The sequence below is a fragment of the Cynocephalus volans genome, chromosome 7 (genome assembly GCF_027409185.1).
Source record: "Cynocephalus volans isolate mCynVol1 chromosome 7, mCynVol1.pri, whole genome shotgun sequence".
NCBI lineage: Eukaryota > Metazoa > Chordata > Mammalia > Dermoptera > Cynocephalidae > Cynocephalus > Cynocephalus volans.
In genome coordinates, this window is record NC_084466.1 from 3,648,422 (window position 1) to 3,674,879 (window position 26,458).

Here is a 26,458-nt window from a genome sequence, read left to right on the forward strand (position 1 = left end):
TGACCACATCAGGGGCTCTGATGTTCATCTCTGCTGCTGCTGCTCACTGCTGCAAGGTTTCAATTGTCATGAAAGGTGGAGTCACTCCAAACTGTGCATGTGCATGTCTGTGTGCGTGTGCAAGTAATAAACACAACACGTCGTCAAGGCTGGAGCACTTGAAAGACATTAAAAAGCTCACCAATGATACAGCCCTTTGCAGAAAACGGAAGTGATGTTCTCTTCTAATTTGCACGTTAGGAGGTGATGGTGGTGGCTCCTGATCCTCCCTATGAGCGAGTTTCGATTCTAGCTCTCACACTGCCCGTGGTGTCCCCTCTCATTCATGGATTGGGCTAGGTCTCCCTGAACAAACTGATCTGGTAGGACGTTCTGGGTGAGTTGGGAGAAAGGCTTGCTTTTATAAACTCCCCTGGGGACATCAGACACAAAGCTGGGGTGGGCCTGGGCACCGGCCGGCTGCATGGGAGGGAGCTCGCAGGCCATGGCCACAGCCACAGGGACGAGGGCCCTGTAAGGGTGAGGGCAGACAGCAGCGACAAGCTCAGGAGCAGCTGGCCCGGGCAGGGGGGAGGTCCTGGAAGCATGGAGAACCTTTGAAGTTTGAGCAACACAGTTTGTCACGCACAGATTGTGGTGTCAGAGTTTCCCCTCAAGTTACATTTACGGTGCAGTCTGCGCCGCACACCACTAAGCCTACAATAAACGAGCTAATTCAACCCTCGTTTAAGTGAGGGGCAATTTTTTTTTGCTGACTCATCACACGGAAGCTTTGTCCCCATATGCCATGTTCAAAGTCCCAACGCCCTGCCCTCCGATGGATAAAAACTGCCCCCTCTATAAACACATTCCTTCCAGCAGCATTCATCTCGCTCGGGTCGAAGAACGTGGCAGCGGCTCGGAGCATGACGGAGCGCAGGGCTCAGTCCCCTTCCATTCAGTGAGTAAAAATAAATCTTGAATTTCGAGCAGAGGAGAGGCCACGGTGCCAGGAGTCCCAGAAACCTTCCCTTTTCAAGTAGTGTCTGGAGCACCCAGACACGCCCGGCATCCGCATGCCAAGAAAAGCGAGCAGGCCGCGTGCCTCCCCCCGCAGGCGACGTCAGCAGTCACTGTCCCGCCCAGGTGGCCGTGGCAGGCACCTCCTCCGTCAGCCTGTCCTGAGGTTTCTCGTTGCATACATGTGTTACCTTACGGCTTACATTTGGCTGACGAGCACGCTCTTAGGAATTCTGTTCACACCGGGCACAGAGAGGACCTTGCCCCTTTGCTCTGTCCTTGGCCATTTTTGGTGTTTCATTACAAAGGCTGTACTGTCCAGTTTTCTTAAGCTAATCATCATTTAGGAATACCCCGAAGTCTATTTTTGGCTATGCAGTCAACACGGAAGCTTTAGCAGGAGCCCTGGAGGCGCAGTGTCTGATCTGCAGGTAGCAGCAAGCAGAGGGCAAACGCGCTGTCCACACTGCAGAGGCACCGCGTCCTCAGGAAGCTGCAGGCGGTCCCAACTCGTCCACACAGCCCAAGCCCGGGCAGGCTGGCTAGGCTGCTCTGCCAAGAGGGACTGGGGCTGGGGCTCGCAATTGTGCCTTCAGAAAAGGACACGATGGCTTCCCCGCCGTCGGGTGACTGATTTGGCCACTGCTCGCTGCTGAGTCTCATGGGCTGCGTTGTATTTAGAAAAAGCAGAACTGAAATCCGGGAAGCCTCTATACTTAGCAACAAGCGCAGAGCTGGGTCTGGGCAGCGGTCGCCTGTGTCCCCGGAGCCCACGGTGGGACTGCGCTAGACAGGCGGTGAATGCGGCCAATAGATGGCTTCCCTAGCAAGGCACTGCTGCCACACACATTTCAGAACCCTCCTGACGCGGAAGGTCACCTGTCCTGAAAGCACAGCAGCTGCCAGCGCATCACAATGCCTCTCATCAGAGTGACCTGAGATGCCATTCTCTAGACCTAAAGCTTCTCTGTTTGGGGCCGTCAGAGAGGCTGACTTGTAATGTGTTAAAAATGCCAGTTATGGTCACGCCCCTGGTGTATTTGGTACCAAGATGGTCCATCTAAATGAGTTTTCTGGACACTTGTTTCCTCATTAAACATCCGAGCATGGACCATTTATTTGGACACCTTCACAGAAACCCTTGATTCAGAGCCCAAGTGGGCAGACTCGTGCCTCCCCCGTGAGTGTACAGAAGAGTGCTCTCTGCCACCTGCCCAGGTGTGATCGCTGCGAGAGCGGGAGCCCTGCTCTCCCTTTCTACCTGAGTACGCTGTACACAGGAGGTGTCCAATTCAGGGTTGTGGGCTAAAGTGGAGAAATAGTAATACTTATAATAGGTCTATATTAATTTAAAATACTGTAATAACAATAACACCTTACTACATATGGAATGCTAGCTGTCCCATAAACTTCATTTCTTTTTCCTTTTTACATTGTGAACTCTATTTATTTTCTTGGTGGTTGACTGGTAAGAGGATCCGAACCCTTGACCTTGGTGTTACAACACAGTGCTCTAACCAACGGAGCCAGCCAGCTGGCCTAAACGTCATCTCTCATCTCCCCATCAAACCTGTGAGGCAGGTATTTCCATTTCTATTTTTACAGATAAAGGAGGAGGGATCACCGATACTAAGGAATGTACCCAAATCACACTCTGCAAGTGACTGCGCTGAGACATGAGTGTGGGTTGTTGGTCTCCAGCATCCATTCGTTTCCACTGTACTGTGTTTCATGCAAGAAAACACACCCAGGTCTTTCTTCTTAAAGTGCATTCTGTAGTCGTCCCCTAACTTGGGCACACGTCTGGATCACACCGACGACTGCTGGGCTCTGTTCTCAGAGTCTCGGACTCAGGATCCCACCTTGAGGTCCCTTCGACTATGGAATGCCACTTCACATTTTCTGACGCTTCCCTGGTCGTGACCATCAACTGTGGGCACTTCTGTGCTTTACGCAGCAAACACAGGCATCCAGGACGAGCACTTCCATCATGAGATGGTCCCAGATCTCTATGTTCTTTCAGCTCTTACTGTGGTTTTTGCATTTATCCTTTTTGTTGTTTGCTGTCAAGTTGTAAACATCACTTCTCACTTCCCTCCTGTGGTACCCCATCTCCTCCTTTACTTTCAATTCCGTCTAATCCCTTGTTTGCTGGGAAATGGATGACCTGGCTTGCCCCAGCCTTGCTCACAAACTGGCACTGAGCGTCTGCACCGTGCAGGGCCCAGGCTCCTCAGGAGCACACAGCCCGGGGTGGGGGGGACGGAGAAGTCAGGCAGCCGAGGGCACAGAGGTGAGCCGCAGGGTCTGCGTGGGAAGCAGGCGGTCAGGAGGGGCCTTTGGGAAGGGGAAGCTGGGCATAGGCTCCAGCCACAACTAGGAGATAGACACATGCAGAAGGGAGGCATTCCAGTGCTAGAGAGCACAGCAATTCAAGGAATTAGAAGCAACTTTAATAGCTGGCCATGACCCTGTGGACAAGCGACTGAGAGCTGGAGCCACCTACCTGGGAACAAGGGCATGTGAGATTCCACCCGGGCTTTGACTGCGCTCTGGCTCTGAGAGTTGAAGTTGCTGGTTAAATTCCCTTGAGACAAGTGAGATGTTGCCACACACAGAAGTGTGGACTTGGACACCTGAAGAGGGTTTTAGAGTTCACCGTGGTCTTTCTCTTGTTTTAATAAGGTGTCAAGATTCCCTTAAGTACAGTAATTAAGAGATGATGTGATAAGGTGGTAGCTATTTCTAGAATGCTCTTCCTGGTCTTTCTTCTATGTACTCCTCTGTAATCAGTTTCATAGATGGCTTTGTTCTTTAATTTTCCTTCTCACACAGAGTGGGCCACATGTGCAAACACACTACGGATCATGTTTATCACGTATAGCAATAAAAGGGACAGAATTCTTAGTCTTTATAGTCTGTGGAAGACGCCGTTCGCTACTGCCCTGTAGTCCTTTCTCCTTTACCCTGTACATCACCTGAAGTAGGCTCACCTTTCTTAGCGGCCAAGTGCACCAGTTTGTAGGTGCTGTAGTTTGAAATATGCTGAAGTAAAATAATCACTGATTGTTTCTCCCTATTGACTCCTAGGTTTATTATGTTTATATAACTTCATACAGTCTAAAAATCCTAAAGGAAAAATATCTATTCTTGGCCTGATGTAAACCCCAAACCGTAATTGCACTGCAACATATTAGCATTTATCAAGTGAAAATACAATTGATTAATTTCTGAATCCGTACGCTCTTACAGAGAAAAACTTGTTAGATATCAGCTTCCAGGATTCAGATACAATTGCTCTTTTCCTCTCGTCCCCCTGAGCATTGGAAATAGTATGTATGGCCAATCAAATCTAGCAACAAGAAAATATGAGTTTACTACTTGCTTTCGCTGGAACTTGTTCTGACATCATCTTCCATAGCTGGAAAAGGCCAGCATTTTAGTGAGGATACAGGGAGCACAACGCTATTCCCACAAATTTGAGCAAACACTTAAAAAAAATAAACAAGGGTCAATTTCTTTCAAAGTGGTTCATCAAAAGTGATGTTTCCCAGAGCTAGCTGAGTTGATTCTCTGCCAGAATCCTATGGTCAAAATTCGATAAAATCTTCAATGGAATCTTGTGTACATATTTTATACCGTAATGTCCATAACTCACAATGAAACAGCTGCTCAACCTCCATTCTGAATCCTCTTTCTTAAGGTTAATATAAACAGAAATCTATTACCACTGAGCTGAATATGAACCTTTAAAAATATTACCTGCAGATCATTTTTCTGTTATTGAAAGTACACATTTTAAATAGAGAAGATGTGTTGCAACTGTTTTCAACCTCCTTGAAAAAAATTGCTTGGGAAATAAATTATTTGCTCATTAAAATAAGTAGCTGGAGTTCCTTAAGGTAGACATGCAGGAGGAATTTTTGCTGTTGCTGTTGGCCTCTATTAAAAATTATTCTTTCCTAATTGGATCAATTTAAGCAAATCATTTAACATAGTTGTTAAAGTGATATTTAATGGATTCTTCAATTTCATTTCCTTTGTATGACATCGTATACTTTGTATGACATTGTATTTACTAGGTATGGCTGGTTGTAAATAGAGTTTATGCACAGAGTTACCATAAATACACGCTGTTTTATTTGTGAAGTAGCTAAGGAAAAAGATGAGTCACGCTCTTCAGTCCGCAGCACCTGTTTTGATGCTTTATTCCTCTGCAGTGCTGTGATTCATGTATTTTTCTCTGGGGAAGTGGGAGGAAGACGGGTGCACATTGTTCTATGAAAACTCCGGGTTTTGTTTTTTTCCCCTTAAGTCTTTTAAAATGTGCTGAGGAAAGAATGTGTTCCCTTTGGCTAATCCACAAGGATGCTATAGCACCATGTAGCTGTTTCTGAGAAAAATGGTTTTCAAATATGCTATAGTGGTATAGTTTCTTTGAGGACATTTGAAATAGAGAGAAGGTTTAGTAATAAACAGGAGGGTTTTTTCTCTGTGATTTGATGAATGGAAATATTTTTAGACTAGCTAAACTGCTTCCATTTTCTGATGTTAGTAGGGGCGTTGTCCAACAGTCGGACGCAAAGGACACTTATTATACAAGTCAGTCATGAGAACTTCAGTGATAAGTACTGTAGTTCCAGAGCAAACGTGTCCCATTGAAATAACTAATCATCAACACATCTATCAAACTCCTAGAGAAAATAGAATCCAGCAGAAGGAGTGATCTTATAAGATCTCAGAATGGCTATAGAGTAATAATGACAATACTGTGACGAGGACGATGGTGTGCTGGGGCTCAGCTAAGAACACGACACACTTCATTTCATGTATCCCTGAAAGGGAGTGAGGCAGATTCAGTCCCAGACTGGGTCCACGGTTGACCTTCGGACTGACAGGAAGATCCTGAATGTCAATCTGAAATGGATTAAGAAGCTGATTGTCTGAGACGCAATGTCTGACCTGTCCTGGAAGCTGTGACCTGTCAGGCCACACCAGGATCTTGTGTTCAGTCGCACTGGCATGATCACAACCTCGGGCTCACCGGGCAGGAAGACACGCAGCATGCGTTCACATCATGCGGCTTTTGAGACTGGTTTAACAATTGTTTATTTCCCCATAGGATTTATGACATTTTAATTTTTAAAAGTATCAAGTTTTCTGAAGAAATCCACAGTTATTCAGATGTTTACATGAGTAAGACTGTGGTTGGCTTTGGTTCTCCTGGCTGTGGGTATCAAGGCAGAGGCGGAGCCCGAGTGTTGGGTTTGAGATGAAGCAACGTGGTTCAACCCTGTGGGACATGTGGCAAGTCTCCTAACCTCCCTCTTCTTGTCTGGATACTGACGGCAAGAATCTCTACGTTCTTCAAAGGTGTGTGTGTGCACAGATTACTCTTACCTCTAAGGTAATGTGAGAATCCAATGACTTAGCACATATTCAAAGATAAACATGTTTAAAATATTAATAATTAAAATGTTAATATTTAACTAAACTATTAAAACTGTATAGACAAGTGACCATAATTACTGTGGATTAGGCAAAAGCACAGGAGAAGTTCTTTTTTAAAAAATCTTCTCTACAAAATAAGAAACAATACTAATAAACTGATGTCCATGCTGGTGGGGGAAAAAAAAAAGACCCAAATAATAAATAATCTTTTCTACCTTTCCCTCAACACGAAAGCATTCTAAAAGATTTCTTTCAAATATCCACCTTTTAAGAGGCTCACTTGGGTTAATAAGCTCTTATCGAATGCAAATCACTTGCAGATGGTTTGAAGCTGTGCATGATTTGTTCTCTGGCGAGATCTGGTTTAATGGGTAACCCACGGATGCGTTGCTCAAGCATGGAAGGCGCAGGTGTGGGGAGGTGTGACATGGGATCAGTCCTCTCAGAAGAGAATGGTGTGCATAACAGGCCACTGGCGAGGTGGCAGGAAGGAAGGTGCCTGGTGGTGCAGGAGTTAGACCGCAAGGTGAGCAGTCTGCAGAGGGTGGAGAGGCAGGCGGAGGAGAGTGCGACTTCTGAAGGCAGGTGAGGTTTCCACGCAGGCCTCCCCCACGCGGAGCTTGGCCACACCTCCTGGGTAACGCAGCCAGTGACCTCATGCAGGCTCCTGCGTCCCAAGCATGGTCTCACCCTGCGGGCCGGTGGTCGCTGTCCACACAGAAACTGCACGGATGTGCGGTGTCATCACCACCACCATTTTAGAAAGAAAAATCTTGTGGTGCACAGAGATCAAGTAAAGTGCCAACATCACCAGCCCCGGATCCCAAGAGCCCCGGTTCCAGCATCTGTGTGCCTCACCCTAATGGCACTTCAGATTTGGATTTGGGGTCGCACTGGGAGGGGGGAGTCCTGCAGCTGCCAGACCTCTGCATCCTCAATAGAGGTGCATGGCCTGACACAGAGTGGGAACTGAAATATTTGCTGAATAAGTGATAGGAATGAATCACAAGATGGGAGGTCACCCAAAGGCATTTTGCCAGGGGCTTTCTTGAGGACAGCTCTCCAACGTGTATACACACTCTCCTCTCATTCTAGGTTGCTGATGACTGCTCTAGCCTTGGGTTTCTCAACTTCAGTACTTTTGACAATTGGGGCCAGATAATTCTTCGTGGGGGCTGCCCTGTGCACTGCAGGAAGTTTAGCAGCACCCCTGACCTCTATCCACTAGATGCCAGGAGCACCCTCCCCCCAGTGTGACAACCACAAATGTCTTCAGAGGTTGCCCAATGTCCCCTGGGGGTGAACTGCCCTTGGTTGAGAACGCTGGTTGTAGCCACATAGGACCAGAAATGGAAGTCTCTGCTGTGCCTATGGAATATGCATACTCTGACGGGTCGCAGCCAAGCATGACTGCACGTGGGGGTCCAGGTTGACCGTCCCCTAACCTCCCATTCACAAGCTTGGAGAGCCTAAGACAAGGCCCTTGCTGGGGCATGGATGGCTTTGCCTCCTCTGGAGCAGCTTTCATTCATGATTTTGTCTCCTGATGTCAACACATTGCTTTCCACCGTGATCCTGTGAGCTGGGTAGTCTCATTATCACATTGTGGATAAGGAAATACACCAAGGGATTAAATTACTTGCCTAAGGACAGTCTAGATCAGATTGGAAATGTTTTTCCTAGTCCCTCAAAGAGTTTTTGCCTCTTAAGTATAATTCCAGTGCTGTCTGTAGAGAATGCTGCGTTCAGGAAGTGCCCACTGGGGCAAATGTTAACATAAATTTTCACATACATAGAATTCACTTTGATTGTTTCCGTGTGAGACAGATTTTACTGATTATTTCTGGTTTTTGGAATCAACTCACTCCAGCTATTATTATTTTCTCCTTGCTCTTCAAACCAGCCTTAAAAGGCTGCCTACTTTGGTTGTAATTCTATAATCTTTTTCTATCCTGGGGAGTCTCCTTGGCTGTAGGAGGTGCAGAAGAAGAGGCCTCATTCTGTCACACGAGACTGTGGACAAATCCCTAGACCATGAGGGGCCTCAGTTTCCCCAACTGTGAAATGAGGTTTACTAGTGCATTAGATACTTTCTAGATCTGAAATTCTCTGAATTTGTTTCATATCAACTTTTTTGGACAAAACTCCCCCCAGCCCTTGTCTATAGTTCCTTACATCTGAGTTTGATTTACACACTATGTGATGAGTACATCCCTGATACTTAACCTTACAGGAGTAAAGACCCTGTATAAACAGAGATAAAATTAAAGATGCATGCATCTCATTTTTAGCAAAGAAAAGAGAAAACATTACTCAGAAAGAACAAAGGGCTGACGAAGCCTGTTGAAATTCTTTATTTCACATTATAGTTTGATTCAAGACACCTGGGTTATTCCCTTTGCCAAAATCATGTAAAAAAATATGACAGTGGTTTTAACATTCTTACAAGACGTGCCTTATACCTCTCGTGAGTTCCCACAAGCCCCCCGCCTCTTTTTTAGAGCAAACTTACAAACCTGGGTTTTCACTGCTAGTAAGAGAAACATTTGACAATATATATTTTTCTGTACCGGAAAAGTTGTGCAAAAAGAAAAGCTTTGTTGAAATATACTTCCAATATATTCTAGTTATGTCTGAATAAAGCCATTGAATAATAGGCTAACTTTTATAAAGCATGTGTTCAAATGAGTTTTACCGTCTTTAACATGTTTTTCTGTTATCTATATTTTTACTATGGTTTCACCACATTCAGCTTAACTTAATGAATTTCTCCATAGTCAAAGCACACACACGCACGCACACACACACACACACACACACACAAAAAAAAAAAAAAAAAAAAAAAGAGGGGGAGATGTATCTCTTCTGAAGCATTGGCCCTTGGGGGTTATTCTGGAAAGCTTTTCCTACAGTCAAGTAATGTTAATGCATCACTGGCCTCACCCCTCCGGACTCTACATCCAAGGCCTATTAGCGTTCAGGGAAGGCTAATCTTAATCAGGGATCACACCCAGAAACTGCTCAGGAGTGTCCCATGTTCCTGGGATGGAGGCAGACCCTGGGTGACTTTTGTGCCTCTGACCTGTGCACCTCCAGATGAGTAAGGAAGCTGGAGTGGCAGGAGAGTGAACCAGCTAGAAAATCCAGTCTGGAGGGATGTCCAGGCTCACCCCTGCATTTTAGGGAGTCAGAAGCTTTAGGAGAAAAGAAAGAACAGCCAGGATGAGCAGATAACAGATGTAACCAATGCACCATCTGAACAAAAGCCATTTGACACCAAGCGAGGACTGAGATGGCATTTGTTGCATGGAGAATAGAAATGTCCTAACCCAAGAACCGTGATAATTCACTGTGGTGAATGTGATCAGCATGCCACAGGTGGCGCAGGTGTCCTCATCTTCTGACCCAGAGTGTTCCAGACCTTCAGAAATGCTAGTACCAGTGGAAGGTACAGACATAAGAAACTGTCTCCTTATGTATACTTTAGCTAGTTCTAAAACGGATTGAAAGTGGTAGATAAGAAACGTAGAAACACATTTTGTACTGTCATGAACAAGCAGTAGGCAGCTCGAGAGTGAGCTATCTTATTTACTAAAAAATTCCTAAGCCAGTGAATGTGAAATATTTTTTCCTTAGCGAAAATTTTGCTCAATCAAAATAAACAATGGATACTACGGGTGCTTGCTCAGCTTAGTGATATATAAAGTAACAAAATTAGGATATAAGCTGACAAAGTCTTAGTTTACCCAGGGCATTTTGAGAGCTAAAAAGTGCTTCTGCAGAGCAGAAAAACTAAAAATTTAGTTAAAAACTTGTACAAACCATTATTCCCATATAAAGATATAACATAACCATGATGTTTTTCTCTGTCAAGATTTTAAAAAGACTTAAGGTCCAAAATGTCTTATTGATACAACTTCAAAGGTAGCCTTCATTATAGAGATGTTCAGCCACAAGCCCAGCAGCCCCCTGAAATGTCCAGCAGACTTACATTTTGTGTGATTAGAGGGCTGTCTGTTGTGGGAGTCCAGGGAAAGATAAAACACGTGACAATACCCACGGTTTGCTGAGCATCATGCTATGACAGACACTGAGCTAAGCATTCAGGACTGCCACCTCTCTGGAGCTGCTGGAGGCAGTTTCCTCTGCTCCATTTCGCCGAGGAAGAAATGGAAGGTGAAGGCATGTTTGTGGCTCATCAGGGTCTGGGATGTAAGCGGTAGGGTGGGAAGTGACACCAAATCTAGACTCTGACCTGGTGTGCTTTTCTTGCTCTTGAATACTGAGACCACATAGCATCTTAGGGGCCGATTCTGCAACCCGTCCACACCACTTTTCTTACAGTGTGGAATGTCTTCCATATGCCCTATTTGAGTACATAGATAGGGACTAAAGTAAATGGGCTCCAGAAAGGAGAGGGCTTAAAACCAGTGGTTGTAGGATTACTTTGAGGATCGAACAACCCCCTAAGGAGATCACTTGGCAGAGCTACACAGTATCACCCCCTGACACAGAGGACAAGACTTGAAGCACGTCCAACGTGCTCAGGGTGTGCTTTAACTCAGGAATGCTTCTGAAAAGGGAGAACACCGTTCACTTAATGAAGCTATGGTGGTTTAATCAGGATAAGTTGCAAGAGTCGGGGTGGGGCGGGCGGGTGGCAGATGAGAGCACAGGAGGGGAGCAAATGGGGTTTCAGGAACAGAGAGCACTTGCCATATTTGGAGAAGCCCTGGTTTACAAATAGGAGTTTCCCTGTGAGCAAAGCGGAAAGCGAAAAGAGCCAAATGGATTTGCCAACTCTTGAAACAGAACTGCTTCCAAAAGAGGTAGGAGAGTAGGATAAATACAAACAGATGGGAAAAGGATGGATACTTCATTTACGAAATTGTGGCCTTATACATTAGTGTTCCTTCTCTGGTTTAAATGATTTTGCTTAGGAAAAGAAATAGTCAATGTAGAAATAATAGATTAAAAAAGAAGAAACAATTTGGAACACTTGAGTTTCACATGTGCAATATCATACCCAGATTTTAAAGAATGCCCTTCAGGAAAGGTCAAGAGCATTGGTTTTGGTTCAGATTTTGGCTCCTCAGTTCTCGAATGGTGTACTTTTGGACAGCTCACTGCATTGTACTTGACTGAAGTCCCTCAACGTAGAATGGGGACTCTGTTGTAGGCTGCTGTGAGGATTGAGAGTTAATGACCGCAAAGCGCCTTGACTGTCCCCGGACCATGGGCAGCTGTCGATGAAGACTCGGTATTATTACAACTCATGGTGAGACAACTGGGCATCATTTTCTCCTTTTTCCTATAGTTTATACCAAGTGCTAAAATTGAACACGATACAATTATGATTAACTTATTAATAAAACTTCAGTTCAGTTGAAAACTCTCAGGCTGGATAATTTGTGGGTTATTCCAGGGTTCTTAGTCTGTGCTGCGGCATGCAAAGACCAGTCATGGCTGTACATGCTGCGTTCTCTCCTTGAAGAGCCTTAGAGTCCAAAAAGGGGTAAAAATAAAACCGATGCTCACCTTGGCATATACCCATCAACCTACATCTACAAAGTGATCAGGAAAACACAGATAGAAAGTAGCCAATTTAACAGATGTTGGAAGACGAGGGTATGAAGTTGTAATAGACTCTCATATGAAGTTTAGCACAAGTAGATATAATTTCAGGGATACTTGGGACTTCCAGAATCCTCAGGCTCTGTGACTTGGATATTCATGTCACATGTGCACAGCCAGAAATTTGTGAGCGGTGGCTGCACCTGAAGGCTATATTACTCAACACAAGAAATACCCTCTGTGATGTAACAATGCCACACATGAGGATAGGAGAGATTGCAGCCTTTTGTTTAAATCCTAAATGTTACTGTATTTCCTAATATAGTGCTTGAGTATAACGGCTGCTTCAAATTCTTTATTAGCTGATCACATTGGGACATACATTGACTTTTCCTTTTTTAAAAAGAGTGGTCAAATATTTCACTACCAGGAGCCCTCTACAATAGATAAGGGTATAATAAAATAAGTTTTTGGAAATGTACCAGCTACTACATGTCCGAATAAATATCAACTTGGTAAAGGCAAAGAAGGCGAACGTTTGTAAATCACTTCCCTCCCCCGCTACAAAACGCTTTGCAATGCAGTTGGTATTGGCTGGGCAGCAGGCATAGGGAAAATTCTAAATCACTATGAGTATTCTGCAGCCCAATGTGCTATCAAAGTGGAGCAGATACCCCAAATGAGTAAAAAACTTACAATTAAGTCATTATGCTTCTTTTTTAACTGCAAAAAGGCAACGTACATCCCAACTTTGAGAAATATTATGTGTACAAAAATAAATGTTTTGTCACTAAATCATATGGCTATTAAAAAGTGGGGTGGATAGTTCCACAGTGGGTGACATACATCAGAATCCATACTGGAGTTTGGAAATAAAATAATGTGAGCAGAACAATGACCTTCCCTGACATGCATTGTGCATGCTCCAGACAATGGGGAATTTAGACACACAAACAAAAGACAAACAATAAAACCTGCCAAAAACGCATAGGAAACACCTGCTATTTTTTAAAAATGGAACAAGATACTAATGATTATTTCATATGGAGGCTTTAAGATAATATATGCTTCAACTGCAGTGGCCACAAAATGAGTTTTAAAGCATTGTAGGAAAACATCAGTGCAACAGTATCTACAGTTTAGATTGAAAATTATCGGTCTTTTCAGGTTATCTCTCTGAGCGACAGGAGAAAACGTCTTTAAAGACAAGGAAAAAGCTTGCTTGACTTCCAGAAATAACACATGTTAAAAAAGAATTGCTATGATACACAAACAGTAAAATGTCTCTAAATATGAAACAATAGCATAACACTGATTATTTTGATTAAAAGAATAACATGGGATGCGTTCCAGAGGAGTGCAAATGTGCAGGACAGGACTTGTCACTGCCTTTCCTGACCTGTCAAAGAATCTTCTGAGATTCTGAACTAGTTCACAAGTCACACGAGAAAAAATAAATTCAATTGGCTGGATCTTCAGAGACAGAAACATTATTATTATTTTTTAACAAAAAAAAGTCTGTTGAAAGGTTTTTCTCTTTGTGCCTGACCCCACCCATACAAGGTCCTCTGACCCTCTCCAAAGGAGCCAGCTCACCGAGGGGCTCACAGGCCTGCGGGTGTTGGGCGCAGTGTGGTCGATGGCATGTTGTCCATCACTCACCGAAACACCCAAGGGTTTGTGTTTCATTTATGTTTGAAGTTTCCATCAACAATTGCAAGGACACTTGGAAACTCCCAGAGTGGGAAATAGCAAGCACCCTTATTAAAAAAAAAAAAAAAAAAAAAAAAGAGAGAGGGATGTGACCCTGGCCTTGCCGGCAGACTCCTGCCTCCTTCCCACCCGTGAGCCAACTCCCTGCCTGTTTATCTCGGGAGTTCCTGCTGACTGGAAGCCAACAGCATACGGGGACCAATGGGACAGTACAGGGTGGCGATGGCAGGACAGCGAGCCCGGCACGGCCAGCAGCAGACCGCAGGCAGGAAGGTGTGAGCTGCACCCAGTTCCTGGAGTGCCCTCACATCGCAGATGCTCTTCCCTGTGACCTTGCCCAGAGAATGCGAGCATCAGTGCCCAAAGCACACGTGTACGGACAGCCCTGGATGTGTTCTAAATGTTTGCTAGCTACTGTTGAAAGCACTGAGAAACATCGGGCATAAACTGGATATAAAAACCTGACAAATTTAAAAAAGGTAGTAGTGCATTCTAATAAAGTCTCAGGACTTTAAAAAATACACACTGGGATTCCTTTTAAGTTATCAGATTAAATTAAATGCTCAAAATAACTAAAATCCCAGATTGAACACTAGCAAATAGAGGGTTTTCTATGATAGAAAATTGTCACTCCTCTAGAAACACACACACACACACAAGGTATACAATATTTAATGTGAAATATGTAAAATTTAAAACATAAATGTACACATGTATGTGCACACACACATGCACATACACGCACATATAAACCGTACATTTCAAAATCCTGAGCTTATTAATCATATCATATATATCTCAACTCTGAGAAGAATTACCTTAATTCTAGAAGTTTCCCCCAGTACTTCAGTGGCCATTAGGAAAAGACATAGGCAGTGAAGAGTCTCCGTTCTCCAGAAATACCAGTTTCAAAGGATGATCTTATCCATCTTTGTGATGAACTTTGGGTTTCCATTACTCATCTTTCCTTCCAAGATAAGTGACATTTTTGAAGGCTGCCCTTTTTGTTAAATTTTATTTCCTTCTACTAAAGAGGTCTTTTTAATCCTCTGGAATTAAGGAGTTCATTTTCATCCACAAAGTTCTTTTTGTTTACTTCCTTAGTCTGATTATTCTACTTGAGGGTATGCAGATGGCTACATATCCCTTTTCATTAATGCGATCCTCAAAATAAAGCCCTAAAAATACCAGTGGCAGTTAACATTTAGAAATCTCCATGTCGGTCAATAGCCATTTTCATGGACCGTCTGTGTCTGAGTCAGTATTAGAAAAGCAGGGGAGAGAGAGAGAAACCCAGGGCAGAAGAACTCCCTCGTTTCTCCATTTCCAAATCAGGAACTTTAGCGACACCTTTCAACCAGTTAACAGGAATTAAAGTAAAATCCAGGATCAAGTTTCAAAAGTTATTTGCACAAGTGGAAGACCAACAGTCAAAAAAAAAGAAAAAAGAGAAAAGAAAAAGAAAAAACACACAAAAACTTTCTGAAAGAAGAAAATGGATTTTTTGGTAGGAATGCATTGCCTGTGAGCCAACGCAATGACGTGTTTGGTCATTCAAGAGAGACGTGATGTCAGGACAGCGTTTTAGAAGCACAGCTTCCAAGCCTGGGGGCGTAGCGTCACTTCACTCCACATGGATCCTGCAGCAGCCAGAAGCTAAGCTGAAATCTGAAGGCCAGGATCTAAGGACAGTGTGAAACTCGGGAGAAGGTGGTTAGTGTGGGTTGAGGGTTTACGTGTGAACAATGCACAGGGAGTCAGGGTGTACTTAATGCTAAGAAGTATTTGTACTTTAATAGAAAAAAGGTTTGGGAGACATGCTCCTTCCTAAATTCTGCTGTGACACGAGCATCGGGAGGAGGTGGGCTTTGGAAGGGGGACTGAGGACAAGGAATCTCACCTGGAGCGTGAAGAGCTAGCTCTGGGGAAGGGCAGCTGGAGTGGGGCACTAGCTAGCCCGTGGGCACCGCGGGGGCACCTAAGCTTGTGTGTAGCTGGGGGGTGTAATGGGAAGGGCGGGATTCCTGGAAAGGAAGTGGGCATGTGTCGAAGGTGAACCTGGGTTGCGATATTACCAAGAGCTTTTGTGATAGCAATCGTAGCATATGCCAGGTGCCACCTCTCGTATGCTACTGGTGGCCACTCTGGTCCCATGATCCATTTGTTAACAGTGTTGAATAGTCTCCCTATTAATGGAATTCGATTTTGAAGGCCTAGCAATGATCGAGGCTCATCAGAACCCATCAGTAAAGCTGTTCTGTAACTCTCATTGCACTGTCTCAGCCGACCTGGATTTCAAATTAAACATTCTAATGCTGTTATTTCATTCAACCCTTTTGCTTTGCCCTTAGTTGATGGGAAATTTAAAAAACTACTGTTTAAATATAATACACTTATGGTGGTAATATAGCTTTATTCTACAACTCGTAGAAGTTCATTACATGGTGTCTGGATGCTTCATGAAAATATTGGCTTTCTACAGCAAGACCTTTTCAGTTCAGCTCCTAAGCAACACTTGGGGACAAGCAGACTTGTGTCACTCCCCTGTCATCTCTTGCTTTCAAAATACACTCTTTACCCTGAAAACAGGCTCATTAAAACCACTGGCTAGAGGAGATATTACTTCTAAGAAAGATGTGAAACTGATAAGGAAATAGAAAGAAATATCCTAGAGGCTCAGACGTGCTCACTCTACTTCCTGTCGATGGTGTGCTTTTAAGTGAGCTGCGAAATGACTCTTACTGCCTCGAGCTTTTCAGTGGGACTCAATATTACATGAAAGTCTCAAAGAAAAATCATGTTTTGAAGAAGAGAACTTATTTAGTTCAGCTTTTAGGAGTTAGATTACTTTCTTTTGCAATAATAAACTGTACCTTTAACTAATTGAGTTCTTTATGAATTTTATTCTGGGCCTACAAAATCTATTCTTTTTTTTTTTCTTTTTTCCATTAAGTACCAGGAAAGTCTGTCTAAATTCCTTCCCTGGAGACCTCTAAGAACAGAATGGATATTCATCAGTTTCAAATGCCCTTCCTGGATATGGTGTTGGGGAGAAGAGTCACCAGGGTTCTAGACCAATAATTCTAACATTCTATGAAAAGGAGTGCAAATATTTGTAAAATGTCAGATATTAACTGACGAGGAATTCACCCCAAGGCCTTTGATGCAGGAAGCCCAGCTTCCTGTTTCAGAGTTGTGCTGGAATTTTCTGGGTTTCTTATTCAGTCTTCTCTCTCTTTCTAGTTGCAATGGCATGGCGTAGGACTGTGGGCATGCAGAGTAAAATCTGTTGAAGACTGATGAATCTTGCCCTCTCTGGCTGGGACATCTGGCCACCTGGCTATGAGATTTGCCACTTCTCTAAGCTAGAAATGAGGAGAATGGGAAAAGCAACTTAAACAAAAGGGCACTGCTTCCTAGAGGCTCATGGGATTCTGCTAGTTTTGTTCCAAGTCAGTATAAACTCATTCGTCCTCAAAGGCTAAGGCAATATTCCTTTTGCCAAATCCCAAAAAGTCATTTTTTTGACAGATGCTGAATATGAGTGCAATGTGCAAAATCGATCCTGATATTAAGGTTCTCTTGAAATATATCCATTATTTTCATAAGACTTTGAAAATCACCACCTAAAGTGTATGTTCTTAAAACTAATTATTACCATGCAGAGCTAAAACATGCCAACCCTTTAATTTTATTACAGAGAGAGACCAACCTCACCAAAGAATCCATTATGCCTTCTGTTTCTTTATTTAAAACAGATTTTAAGTGTGAAGAGTGGTTATAGTGCCTTACAAAGGCAACAATTTAATAAAAAACATTGACGCTGACAATGTAGCCGAGAACTCACTTGGCCAAAGATATTATTCACCCAGCATTATTACTTCCATTTCACTTAGTTTTGTTTTCTTTCTTTCTTTCTGGTTCCAAGCCTTTAGGAATTATCCATCCTACTGGTGTTTTGAGTATAAAAACTTTTGTTCCTATGATGGGAATATTCACTGCCCTCACAGTGGCTTAGCAGGAAAAGCCACCAATGCAGAGCTTGTACTGGGTTACTGGGAGGTCTGTGGCTGCTATAGTTTTTCTAGAATTTAAACTTCTAGACTGGATCCAGAGAGGAAAGGGACAGAGACATTTTGATCTTTCTAATCAGTGGGGACATGTGGCCTTTTGAAGGTCTGTTTTGTGCCTCCCATATGAGTCAGACATCTGATGACTTCAGTGATTTGGTTGTCTACACCACAATGAACTAGTTTGGGTGAGATGCCAGAGGGCTCAGAGCTGAAGGCTGCTCAGGGCCCCAGGTCAGCCAGCATCTTAAGAAAATTTTGAAATGCCTCAAGCTGCTAAGAGTGAATTCATTTTGTGTTCACCCTAACACCAATGACAGCAACGCATGATGCGTGTGGCATCTCCACTCTTGAGGATTAAGGACAGGGCTGGTGGCTCCCTCTAATATAAAGATGGAAAAAATAAGGCAGAGAGGGGATGATCCCAATTTCCTACTTCCCAGGGTACCCACATATGCATGTATCTAAGGCGTGGGTTCAAGAGGCCCCTCAGCGAGGAAAATGGGCATACGATCACTTGGTTTGGCCATTTCTGCCATTTTTTACCCTGCTTATTATTTTACCATCTCTAGAAGAAAAAAAAAGTAACTTCAAAATCTTGCAAAACTATCTATTAGTTTTCTCTTTATTATTGAAGTAGTCTGATAGAGGGAGACCACTTACAGGCAGTGCACAGACTAAAGGACCGCTGAGATACATCGTGCTGGGAAGACTGAAAGTATACAGTTTCCATTCGAAGACTAATGGTTTTAGACATTCTTCCTAGTGGGCGAGGGAAGAAAAATTCAGATAAAACCTTTCTATTTCCAGAGTAGCTTTTAGAAAGTATATAATGTTTGGTAACAGCTCTGGTCTGGTCTTTTTAGAAATCCTGCAATTGTTGACTTAAGAATGAACTGGAAGTAAATAAAACCAAACAAAGGGTCTTTGAAGATTGGCATTTCTTCTGTAACAGAGAGCGGGAAATGCTGTAATGCTATGCTTGTCAAAACATTTCATCAGGAGGTGGGAAAGCAAAGCGTCTCTAAAACCAGAGTTCCAGTTTGGTTTACAAGAACAGTAGAGCTGTAAATTCCTCTTACCCCGTTTATCAACACTCTCGTGGAGTCTGCGTGAGGTTTTCAATCAATATATGAAATAGTTATTATTATCATTGTGCTGGGTTTGAACCAACATACTTTTTTTTTTTTTTTTGAAGTCATGAAAGGGAGGACATTTCCCCAGAGCTGCCAACTTGAGACTGGAGTCCAGTTTACAATTTTGCCCCCATTCTCGGTGACGGTGGCCGGTGTGAATGCCTGTCTCCCTGAGGTTCTGCTGGCTGAGTGCAGCACCTGAATCCTTGGACCGTCCTTCTGCAGCCACCCCAGCCTGCTGTGGCCTCACTGGGTCACTGCTGTACTTCTGCAAACACCACACTTGCACTAATGTCCCTGTTTTCTATGCTGCTTTTCAAAAAGCATCTGACTGGCTGGGAGAAAAGAAAGGGTTCATTTTTCTCTGACTTTGTTGCCTCCTCTGACCGAGCTCTGAACATGCCTACGCTATGCTTAGCTTGTTTGGATGTGAAGTCAGAAGGGAAAACATGGTGTGTGGTTCAGGGAGAGAGTGGGGTCTCCCCTGTCCTTCTAGGGTAACAGACACATTCACTGAAGATTTCCAGTGTTTTGAGGCTCTGAAGTAATCACCTTTCATTAGTAATGTCTGGAATCAAGAAAGAAGTTTAATTTTTTCATTATGAAGGAATGTGGCATAGGCTGCCAAAGCATTTTTTGGGTGTGTTTGTGTGTATAGTGTTCATGAGAAGGAGAAATGGATAAATAAAATATGAAAACATTTTAAATTCTTCCTCTGCCCTCAGGTACCAAGACATCCAAATGTGTCAGTGCTTCATCGTTAATCACTGAAAATACACTATGTCTGTTGTAAATGTGTTCTCTGCTCACTACGGCACGTAACGAAAAACCTGCTTAGCTGTTCCCACGAGCAGCTGTGTGGCACCGGCAATTTCTGGGGAGGTGATAAATGCTAGGCCACAGCCACTGGGCTCATGCTCACCAGTGACCTTCATGATACCGATTATTTAATAATGTATTTTTTCACTATTGGGAAACAGCAGAATTCAGAGTAACATTTATCATGTTTCGGATAAAGGAAATGATGATTTCAAAGGTAATGAAAATAACTTTTTTCCCTGAGCGCTGACTATAATGATGTTCTTTGAGTCCATTCAGTGAGGTGGGATTAAAATTATGTCTTTTTAGGATTTTAATAATGTTATTTTTCCTTTTGGATGAACTCCAGCTTGGCCCATTTTCTACCAAATCCTGAACAGTATTATAAAGGTCCTTGGGACATTAAATACATACCATATTGGAGTGGGATGGGGAGTGGGGGAGGGGGGAGAGATTCTGTAACTGTTTCTCTCTTCCCCAGCCGCATCATTCACTCATTTCTATAGCAGTTTATTAAAAGTCTTGCTTTAAGAAAATGCTTGCTTAAATCTTGTTGGAAAGAAAAGAGCAGTCACACTATGTTCTGAAGCTCCAGGTCCACTCAGCAAAGGTCATCAGACTGAAGCAACTGGACAAGTTTTCAGAATGGGAGCAGGGTCCTGATCAGAGCTCATTTGGAAAAGCAAAAAATACAATTCCCCAAGAGGCAGAGGGGTAAGGCTGAGGGTCAGGAGATGAATCTGTTAAGAGAATTTTCCTCACTGGCTGATCAATACATTCTGTGCACAGACCATTTCCAATGGGCTGTCCTCTTGAGTCTACTGACTTTCAAGGTGACATTTCCTTGGTAAAGATATAAGCGCAACAGATTACAAATCTTGGTCTTGCTTTCATGACACCTTGACTCTGTGCTGTGCTTTAGCTTCATCTAGGATTTATATCTACAGTATTCCTGTACATTTACTATGAGCTTTGTGTCTCGCCCACTCTCCCTGGATCCTCCCTCTGCCCCACCTCCTACACTCAGTAGAATTATGCTGTTTAGTATGGTAGCCATAGACACATGTGGCTATTTCACTTGAATTTTAATTAATTAAGATAAAATAAAATTTAAAATTCACTTTATCCGTTCACTAGCCACATTTCAAGTACTCAAACAGCCACTATGAACAGTGCAGACACAGAACATCTTTGGAGAAAACTCTTTTGAGGAGCAGGCTGCTAGAATATGAGCTCCAAAAGATTAGGGCTATTGACTGCTTTGTCTACTTCCACATTCCTGGTGCCTAGATGGTGCCTGACACATGATAGATGTGCAGTGAATATTTGTTGAATGAATAAATATTGTTTTTAAATCTTAGTAGCCAACTATGGCTACGGGTAACCGACTGTCTGTGTTAGGGACCACGTTTCAGGTCTCTCATGGCATTTTTTTTGACTAGAGCTAGACAGTTGAATGGATCACCAAAATGAGAACCTCAGCCAGCCTCCCCACAGGGCTCCATGACCTTGGGTAACTTACATAATTTCTTTAAATGAGTCTCGTCAGTGGCTTCTCACCTCACTCAGTCACGCAGCCTCCCTGAGCCTTGCACATCCTTTCGCTCACTCACCTTCTCTCCCTAGCTCGTCTCCCTCCGTACTCTCCTCCCTGCACTGCCACAGTCACCCTGGCCATCTCAGGGTCCCTTGAACACACTGAGCACTCCCTTGCCTCAGGGCCTCTGCCACAGCAGTTCAGGGCATCCTGCACTGGGTCATTCATGTACCCCCTTCTCTTAGACAAGTGCCTTGCATGTAGCTGGTATAAAACACACATCTGAGTGTTAAAGGAACTTAAAATTACATTGCTAAAAGGAAGCGAGGGTTCTTATGATGGCAGATACGAAGGAAAATTTCACTTAAAAAACCCATCCCTGTACATGATTTATAGCTTGGGTGGCCATCGTTCAAACCTGCTTCAGTGCTATTCTTCTCCACAGAAAGTAATCAAGTAACCAAGTTGCTGCAGCCACTGTGACAATGCGTGAGCCAGACCACCTTTGCTCCAAAGTCATACTAAACATAACCACATGATTTTGAAAGTAGAGGAAAGCCATGTGTCAACATGGGTTATAAAAGACTGGAAGTCAGGCAGTGTTTCTGCTATTTCTGAATAGTTCTTTGCCCTTTCTGGGCTGTGGCTGTGTATGAAATATTAGAGCTGAATTCCATTAAGTATGCTGAGCAGACCATTAAAAAGTGTCTGCCTGGAAAGATAGCTGTTGGTTTGAAAAGAGCCTGTCATACCAGCACTGATAGTTTTATTCTATACTTGCAAATATCTTTAAATAACTAAGACAGATGGCAGCATTGATTATGGAAGCAAATGGAAACTGTGGCTGACATGCAGGCTACACATTCTGAGCTCCACTGATCTCCACGGCACCATGGTGGGCAACTGTTTTCAGATTTATATTGAGTCATTTTAAAGAGAAAATTCACTTTTATTTTTAAATCCCGGATATATGCACATCAGGGTAAGGTTTGTGATTGGCAACACACAGAAGATACTATGAGCAAGACCACAGCTCACCCGAGAGAGATCTTGCCAATCGCTTGTGACTCCCAGCTGCTCTGGATACCCTCTGCTCCCTGTCCCTGAGGCTAGGGGGATTTCTTCCTCTCATGATAGCTGCCCCTCTGAGCTGGCAGCAGGAGTCAAAGACAGTCAATTTCCCTTCATCCCGTTCATCCTTCTTCATACACTTCCAGGACCTCTCTGTTCTCTCTCCTCTGCTTCCGGCTTGCTAAGTTTCTCTCTGGTTTCTTTCATTTTGATTTATTTTGTTGAATTTAAGAAATCCTTTGAGGTTAAAAATTATTTGCTCACAATGTGACCCAAGTCCGGGGATGCATAGACTGTGGGAAATTCTTAGCTACATGGAAAAATGCAGCAGCTAAACACAACTTGTCGTCCTAAGCACTCAGCCATTGCTAACGCTTGTCAGTCGTAACCTTCCGGAAGTTCAGTCTCCAGTTTTTGTGGTGAGTGCTGACAGGCCCAAGGAGGGAGCTCTGGGAGGTGGACGGGACGGATACTGAGTGATGTGGGGGATTCCAGTTCACTCGTTCAGGTGCTGACGATAGGGCTCTGGGTATTGTTCAAAGTTGTGGTTTCTCTTTTTTCCCACTGTAGTTCGACAGGGCCATTTGACCATCTCACTAATTCCCAACATTTTTGGCTTATATGATCTGTCTTTGCATTTGCTACTTTTTGAATATACAATCGCCTTAGAAAAAAAAGTGCCCTGTGAAGGTTGATGTCCTGAAAAAGTCAAAATAACTCATCTGATCAGAGTTTATGGTCAAAAACTATAACCTGAACAGGAACCTGGCTGAGTAAATGAAATAGAACTAAAATAGACCACACTCAGAAAACTCTGAGACTTTTACAACCTTTTAGGTGAGTTAATGAGCAAAGAGGCAAAGTTATCTTTATGTTTGGATCCGATGCCTTCCCGTCGTCTGTGTTGCTTTCTGTGCTATTGATCTTTATGTCATACGGTGGTAGTAACTCTGCTCTAACAGAAGTTCTGCAACAGAAATTCATGCTGATGCTTTCCATCTGCACATGTAAAGAAAGAAAGAAGAAGACGGGAAAAGATAGGAGGCTGGTGGCTTTGTCTAGCATTGACGACTGCATGGTATTTATTCAGGGTGAGGGACGCTGAGAAGATAGATTGTTGGTGTCCTTTGGCACGTCACTCTGTGTGGCATTGGCGAATTAGGATTTACAATCTATAATTTCTCCAATATACTGAACAGAGATTATTTGAAATAGAGTCTCAAACAGTAAAGTCTTAAATCATCTGTTAAAGTTATTTACTTATTTATTTTTTAATTCACTAAACAACGGAAGAAGTAGTTAGAGGATTAGCCAGGGTGTCATAACGCTTGAAAGTAAAACCTCTTTGCATCCCCACCTGTGTGCTCTCTTCCACCCCCGGAGCATCATACAGGCAACACATGGAAGAGGAATGCACACACACAAGGTGATTGTACTGGAAAAAGAAAGTATCCCAAAGTCCCCAAACTTGAGTTTTGTTCTGGACTCTGCCACCATCTGGGTGTGAGACTCACGCAGGACATGGGCTAGATCAGCTTCAGCACCTCCCAGCTCCAACCAAGGGGCGAGGACAGTCCCGAGGTCTGGGCCCCAGTCCCCCCCCTCCACAGCCCAGCTCTGTGGCTGGTGGGAGTTATCTGTGCAGTGGGTGGCTCTGCCTGGCAGAAACAGTTCTCTCCCTGCTCCAAGAGCCCGCAGCTCACTACCTAAGCGGGGAGAATGGGGCATCATTCATTTGGTAATGGGAGAATTCATTGGGAATTGGAACGCCTAGTTCATTTGTGATTACTGCCGAGTCCAAAAGTTGTCCAGTAATACATGGTTTCTGATGTTGGCTGTCCCCATGGTGATGGACAAATTAACTGGGGTACCATGTCCATATAAGGCTGTTAGCCAAGTGCTGGGGCGTGGAGAGGCTCAGGCAGGCATTTTCATGGCTGCTGCAGTAGCACTGCAGGGAAAATCTACAGCCAAGGACCCCAGGGGAGGCTGTGGGAAAGAACAAATTACGCACGCAGCTCTCTCAACAGCAGACTCTGGCCAACCGCTATTTTTATGTACTACATTAAAAAATACTATCAATCCAAAGGTAGGGCAGGAACAGTCCGGCTTTCTGCAGAAACATATTTGAGTAAATCTGCTAATTGAGAAATATTTAAGCCATAAACACCAGGTTTGTAGGATTGAAATAGATACTATATCTTAAATGTTTTAATGAAGTGTAGGAAATTGTCCTAACAGTAAATATCTTCAGTAATATACCCTGTAGAAAAGCGTTCATGGTATCATTTCTCCATCCACACTGGTTTTTGTCCTACCTTTTATAGACCACCAGCCATTTCTATCATCTTATTGATCATTGTTCAATGGCACACCTCATGTGTGGGCTGTGATGACAACCCAGTGATTGGATCTGTGTGGCCCCACTGCAGAATGGGTCTCAGTCCATGTGCAGTGACGCTGTCACCCACCACGCAGTGCAAAGAGAATTGCAGGCAACTTAGCAATGCCAAGTCTACAGATACACAGTCAGTCCTGCAGTCCAGCCCCCACATGGGCAACTTAGCAATGCCAAGTCCACAGATACACAGTCAGTCCTGCAGTCCAGCCCCCACACAGGCGACTTAGCAATGCCAAGTCCACAGATACACAGTCAGTCCTGCAGTCCAGCCCCCAAAATGGGGAATCATTTGGCTCTATCTCTTGTACAAACCACTCAGACAACTGCCAAATCTCAAGTTAATTCGATCAGTGTTGATAACCCGTGTGAATAATTAGAGGAAAGGCAAGCCCACACTGAGTTTTGGGTTACTCATGTTAATCAAATTAACCAGCAGGTGTCAATTCTTCACTTCCTTGGCAACATATAGAAACAGATTCAAGGTGTTTCCTTAATTAGAGACACTGGGGGATAAAAAGTTCTCAATGCCTCTACTGTAAATTTAATAAATTAGAGAGACCGAGGAACCCTTAGATATCTCCCTCTTCACAACCTCTTTGAAAAGATCTTTGGCATAATATAATAGTACACTGCTATGCAGATGACATATATGTTGAAATAATCAGAATTAGCTATCTTTAGTGAAGAATGAAATTCTCCTATGGGCATTGTGGAAAATTTTAATACATTGGTTCTGCCTTAAATAATAATAGAGAATGAAAAAGCTCAGACGCAGTACCTTCTACCCCGTCTGTCTGGGTTCTGTTTGGCTGATTACGTGGAGAAGAATGCAGAGTCATGCTAGAGTCTAGCTCTATCCGACACAGGCCAGTCTTGCAGATATTTGTACACCACTGATTTATCTGCGTATGTCCATATAAGGCTGAGCCGGCCAAGCGCCCAGGGGTGGAGACTGCATCCAGACACTTTCATCGCTGCTGTGGAAGCCTTGCTGAAAAAAATCCATCGCAAGGCACCCAGGAGAATTTTAAATCTCATGCAATGGCTTTGAGATATTTAAAAATACTTATTTTTGTTAAATGAGGATAAAAGATCTTAACTAGCAGTTCCTAAAGCCTGAAGTCTCCACTCCAAGCAGAGAAACGCTTTGCTAAAACAAAAGATAACTGCTTTGAGAATGTCAGCTCAGGGTGAACACAGCGTGTGGAGATGGAAGTGTTGATCTGGTGGCAGGCAGCCTCCTCAGTTGTGATCTTTGCCACTGATAATGATCAGTCTTAGGTTAGCAATTAGACCACCAAATTCATAAAAAGGTTCCCTATCACAAATTTCACCTACTTGATTTTGTGGAGGGACTCTGTTAGGAGAGAATGCAATGGTATCTTACCCCAGCCACAGAGGCCAAGCTCTGGCAAGGGGTGTGTTCTTCCTAGTGGGTAGGAATAGAGATGCAAACTCTAAAAACTGACTGCAGGATTTTCGACTGGGTGGGACGCATTTGGGGCACCCAAGGACTGTTGCAACATCCAATTCCAGCAGCTCCAGGGCAATGAGGGCAGGAATTTCCAACTGCCTCTGACAACCTGGCGTTTGCCAAACAAAGGTGCAGGCAAGCATGGGTCCTAGAGGGTGCCGCATGAGTCCAAGGAGCAGAGACACAAGAGCCCGCTTCCCCACACCTCCACAC

General features: G+C 43.6%; 1 protein-coding gene across 2 annotated transcripts in view; it reads right to left on the bottom strand.

The window, feature by feature from the left end:
• The window catches only part of COL4A2 (collagen type IV alpha 2 chain), a 191,096-nt gene that overhangs the window by 116,968 nt on the left and 47,670 nt on the right, over positions 1 to 26,458 (bottom strand). The window lies entirely within an intron of this gene.